Source organism: Malurus melanocephalus, unplaced genomic scaffold, assembly GCF_030028575.1.
Source record: "Malurus melanocephalus ecotype Western Australia unplaced genomic scaffold, MMel_1.1 scaffold_10, whole genome shotgun sequence".
Classification (NCBI taxonomy): Eukaryota; Metazoa; Chordata; class Aves; order Passeriformes; family Maluridae; genus Malurus; species Malurus melanocephalus.
This window is the reverse complement of record NW_026623242.1, coordinates 590,086-596,085: the sequence shown is the minus strand read 5'-3', so window position 1 is coordinate 596,085 and position 6,000 is coordinate 590,086.

Below are 6,000 nucleotides of genomic sequence, written 5' to 3'. Positions count from 1 at the left end.
CACGGGACCGGCCCGCCGCCCCTCCCGGCAGCGCGGCCGCCCGCCGGCCCCGGGCAGCCCGCCGAGGAATGGGGTGCGGGGCGGTGAGGCGGCCGCCAGCCCGCCCTGACCTCCCGCCACCCCGCCAGGCCCGCTCCCCGGAGAGGCGGCGATGGGCCGGGGCGCTCCGGACCCAGCCCCGCTCGCCCGAGGACGCGCCGGGTCGCCRGCCGGGACGAAGGGACCGGGGAAGGACCCCCGCCCCGGCCGTCCCAGCGGGGAGCCCCCGCCGCCTCTGCCGGCGGGGAGGAGGAAGCCGAGTCCTCCGGCGAGGGCGCAGGAGGGCCGGGGAGGGGAAAGCGCTCGCCTTGCCGAGGCCGCAGACAAAGGAGGCGCCATGTGGGCGCCGCGGCCCCGCTCCCGCCGCGGCTCCGTCCGCCCATCCCTCGCCGCCGCCCGTGTGTCCGGCTGAGCCATAGAGCCCGCGCGGCGCGGGGGGAGCGCGGGGCGATCCGCGCCACGTGACCGGGCATGTCACTCACCCGGCCGCCGCCATCTTGCGGAGGGAGGGGGAGCGCTGCCCCCGGCGGATGCCCAAGATGGCGCGGGCGGCGCTCGGCCGCTCCTCACGGACGGGGGCGCTGCGCTCGCCTGGGAGCGCCGGGCAGGGCAGGGCCGCATCTCCCGCTCGCTCCCGATCCGCCACGCCCTGGCCACCGCGCGAAATGCCGCGTACGGAGCGGGGCCTACGGGAGGCGCAGGCGGGGCGGGCGGGAGGAAGCGGACTCGGGCCGGCCGGCGGGGCGGGAAACGCGCCATCGGGCTGTCAGCACACGGACCGGCTTGGGCCGTAGATTGTTGCCTCCTCAGCCCGAGAGGCACCGGCGCGGCCTTTCAGGAAAGATACAGTCCCTTCCTTGGCTGTGGACATTTAATTGGGAAGCTCTTTTCTTTCTAARTGTAAAGACTTCATGACGATTACGCCGCACAGAAACTAACCTCAAAGAAACAGACTGTGTACCTCATTAGAGATTCAGGAAAATTACARATACTAACGGTGTTATTGTTCTGTCCCAGACCAACACATCTATGAACWAATCTTTGAATAAACAGCTACCGGCACAGCAAGAGGCATTAGACTGTAAGAGTTAAAAAGTTAAAATGTGTTACTATCTTTACAAAAACTGTTCTAAGATCGGTGATGCTGAATATGGAAAAGAGAATAAGGACAATAGTCTTGAAGTTTGTAACACAAAAGTATTTACAACATGGGATAAGAAGGAAATGCAATGCCATTTATGACAACTTGAAACAAATTTGCAGTTGAGAAAACCACACTGGGAAGGAGCCAGCCAGAACACTGCCATYTTAGAGACAAAGATAAAATACTTTACCATTAAGTAGTTCTCCCTTTTTTGAAGTTGCTATCTACATGAAGCACAATCCGATCACTGATCACTTGTTTAAAAGACATGTAAACCAGTGACACTCTGTTGGAAAAAAACATGCCAAGGGATTGTGTATGATGAGGTGATCTTGAAGTTTGTGTGTTTTTGATAGCACCTGGCATGTTAAAGAACATTCTACAGCTGAGAAAATGGAAGCATCCAATAACTCAGCGCCCTTCTGTTTCTGGAAGGGACTGTTTGATCTCCACTGCTTTCTCTCAATTCCTGTTTTCCTCCTGTATTTCTCACAGGGATAGTAAGATTTAATTGTTGTAGTTTTTGAGGTCAACTAAGGAGAGGCAAAGTATTACAAATATGGATGCACTACGGAAATGTACGCTGTGTTCCTACTCAGTTAAACTGGTGTACACATAAAAACCCAGTTCTGAAAAAGAAACACAATTTAAAATTGGAACATTTAAGTGTTTATTAAAAAGAAAAACCAAAAGTTTTTTTTCATACTTTTTTTTCCTATTAAATAATCAGATTTATTGTAATTATGTTACAAAAGATATTAGCAGTGGAAAAAATCCTCTAAACTTTGAATATTAAAAGTTGTTATTTATTTCTGGGCTAATTTTTACCCTTTTTTTTTTTTTTTTAATGTGCTCCATTCTGTTCTAAGGCCACCTCACCTATAATGTAAAGCAACTTTTACACAAGACTATCAGTATTTCACATCTCAATGACTTTTTTCCTGAATTAAGGTCTCTTTTATATTCATTAATTAACAGTCTGCAATCCACCTTAATATCATAAAAACATTTAGAAAGTTTCTCAGACAAGGAGTTAGCAATTTCTGTTTGAAGAAAATCAGGTGAAAGTAAAATGTAAATTCAAGTGTAAAATCATTTCTAGGCGAAAGTAAAATGTAAATTCAAACAACATCATTCAGATAATTTATTATACGAAGGGGAGATAAGCAACTATAGAATACTGTTTCCTCTTGGACTTTGGTAAGTTAAATAATTGAAATATTTTTCATTTATCATGTGTAAACAGAAATTGKTTTTAAAATTGTAATCAGATATCAATACAAACTACTGGTAGGTACTCAGCATACATCATGATTTATTATATGGCAAATCCAAAGACCTACACATCTTTTTTTGATTTGCACTTATCTAAAAAGTAGAAGTCCAAGATCTATTCCAGCAGATCCTGGAAAGAAATGAAAAATTACCTAAAAGGTTAGGAAATACACAAGGCTGCATATGGATAATACAGGCACCAATCTGCACGCTTTCAGTTCCCAGTGTTTTTCAAGCCACCCACCTTGCTGATTCATGCTGGAATGCAAAGCTCCGAAAGATTTTGAGGATGGGAGCCCTTAGTTACTTTCAGTAATTCAAGTTGTGTTTACCAAGAGTGTAAATGTGCCATGACTTTCAAAGAACTCATGTTTACTAGCAAGTATTTTCTCATTTTATTAAGAGATGAGAAATTCAAATGCCAGAAATCAGTATTCAGGCACCCAAGTTGTAGGAATCAGAAGTAACCCTGCCAACCTGAAACACTTGTGAAAAAAGCAGCATTTAAATGCAATATGTAAGACAATCAGAAAAATTCCCGGATGAGTGTACAAAAGTGTGGTAGTACTGGAAATTTTTAGTTCAGTTTACCGAGTTTATGAAGACAATAAATAACATCATGTACTCATTCAAATTAGGAAACCAATGGAAAACTAAGATGGATCAGTAGCAGGAAGAATTTAAAGCTCAAAAAGAGCTCAGCTTTGTTACACTAACAGTAACTGTAGATCTCTTAACTTCTTGTGTAATTATTTAGACTAATACCATGACTCCAAGGAAGTCACAGCATGTTGTCCCTTTCAGACACAGGGCATAACAGACAAATATTTGAACATGATCTCCCAACCAGGAAAAAGCCAGGCAAGGCTTAGAGCAGGCCCTTGCAAAGCAGATGTTAAAATCCAAAAAGCAAATAAACAGACAAAAGCCACAAAGAAGATGCTCTTAGGGGAGCTCAAAAAAACCCGGTAGCACCATCAACGCACTGCAGCAAAGTCAGCTGTATTTACTGTGACTCTCTCATCTTCTCCATATTAAGATCTAAACTAAACTAAAAAAACACCTTGAAACACCGGATACCTAAGCCTGTCTTATGCTCTGGTAGCAAAAATGGTCACTTTCACAGAGCAATTTACATGAACTTTTAGGGATGGAATGGTTCTCCTGCCAGGCCTGCCTATTTTGTCTTCCCTGACTGCAAATGAAAACCAGGCTTGCTAATCTTGTGGTAGACCTCAAAATTTTAGTTATCTAWATCTCAGAAGAGAAATCCAACTTGTGCATCTCAAAGTGGATGCTCCATACTGCTTCTCCTAGGTTTGATTACAGGAGAAATTATTTCTGTCGAAAGTGACTTCTATTTAATAATGACTTAAATAAACAAGAAACTACATTTTAAGTCTGATTTTGCATCTGTATTCATCTCCTCTGAAAGATTATTATTATTTCATTAGCAATTATTTAAATGTTTGTTTGCAATTAAATGTAGTTTCACTAAGTTTGGTAACATTTTAAAACCAGGGAATACATTTTACATAGCTAAGACTATATYGCTAAATGGTTACATTAGAGAAAATATCTGACTACATGTTTTGATTATTTAATACTTCATTAGTTTGACAAGAGCTCTGTTTGGATTTGAAGTGAATAATACAAAAAATGGCATTCAAAATAATTCTTAGATTGATCTCTTTTAAAAGTATTGGATATATCCATGAATTACATTTTGTTAACAAAGAGTACAGAACTGATTGTTTCTGGTTGCCACTGCCTTCAGATGTTAGAGTAGTTTTTACTTTCACAGGTCTATCCTGTGTATGAAAGAGGAAAAAAAAGGCAAAATTTCTTCAATTCCTAACCCATTTCCAAGTTTGACCTAGTTGTTTGAATTGAGTTGGTTAAAGTGATATTAAACTGCAAGAAACAGCTACTATTATCAGACTTTAGTTTAGCACTTCAAAAACTTGCTCCCCACTCTTAACTCTATAAAGAGGCAGGGGCTTGTGCTACTCCATTCATCAGTTCAGTGCATTCTCTTTGAGACTCCGGCAACAAAACTGCTTAAAACTKTAATACAGTATAGTGCATACAGCTGTAACAGATGTAATTTTGTATTTTGAGAGAAAATATTGAATTTAAATAACTGTTCTAAGATAAACATTTATGTTTCCTAATTTGTTCTAGGGCAGTACTTTGTGTAGCCTCTGGGGCTCCTTTTAGTGGCAAGGTAGTACCATATAATGCTTTGCCAAGCCCAGAGGCATGAACAGATGTTCAGTAAGTAGATTTGCACGTAATAGTAGTCGTGATGTACTCCAGAAACCACTATCTTTGTGCATGTACATCCCAGCAGTACTATGCACTTAATATTCCTGTCCCCTTCCATGCTTTCTTACGACAGAAGCTGATCAAAACTAGACTGCTCTCTGCTCTCCCTGAATTAGTGACAAACCAGTTTTGGCTGCCATTTTTCTAAGGAGCCTCTCACCCACTCCCCTCATGACTAGGCTTTTTTTTTATTTTAAAAATAAGCTTATCTAAGAATTCCTCTAAACATAGACAATGAAATAAATTCAAACAATGAATAGTCTCATCTCTTGCTAGTGAAATCCTGTAGCTAGCACAGTAAACACACACGTAAATCTTATCCTTTATCAAAGCTGTTTCATAATGAAGACATAAATTCTTAAATAAGGAGCTCAGAAAGAGAAGGATCAGTTTTTAGCATGCTACTCTCTAAATGATAGAACATAAGGACATTACAAAGATGATCTTAAAAATGCTGGGATTACTCAGACTGGTTATTTAAATACCAGGAAGAAATTATTCAGGCCCTGTCAATTTGACAACACATCACCATTTTCRATCCTGTTTCCCTTTTTCTAGGCAAGCTCCTTCATTCTGTGTCACTCATATCAATTGCACAGGCAATACCCCAATAGTAAATTTCTGACTTTTTGGACTAGCCATCACCATAACAAACCAAAAAATTCAACATACGAATTGCGGCTCTGAACCAAATACCACTCACCTGTGTAAACAGCCATATTCTTATAGGTGGTCAGTATTTTTGTTTGTACAAACCTTTTACTACTCATGCATTTATTCTGTCAGCTGAGAATATGCTGTTATCTTTGGTGATATCTGAATTTCAATCTTTCTTGGGCCTTCCTTCACTGTGTTTAAAGTCAATGAAACTCCTTGTTTAACTGAATTGGTCTCTTATTACAGCTTGTCTGGCACATACTTTCATTCATGTCCTTCACATCTCCAAGAAACTGTCTTATCTCCTCAGTTCCTCTCTTCAGACTTCTGTGAGTTCTTACTTATCAATTTTCTGTGGTCTGCCTTCTTCAAGTCCTGTCATTTTTATTTCTCTCTCCTCCCTAAGAACTGTGAATATTTAAGTTCACTTTCCTTCTTACACAAGTTGTCTTAAACCACCCATGCAATTCTTTGCTGGCTGCTGCTGAGTCACTMTTGATCCCAGCAATCGGCTCCTAGTGGGTGTAATGTTGTCTGTCCTAAATTAGACAGCAGTC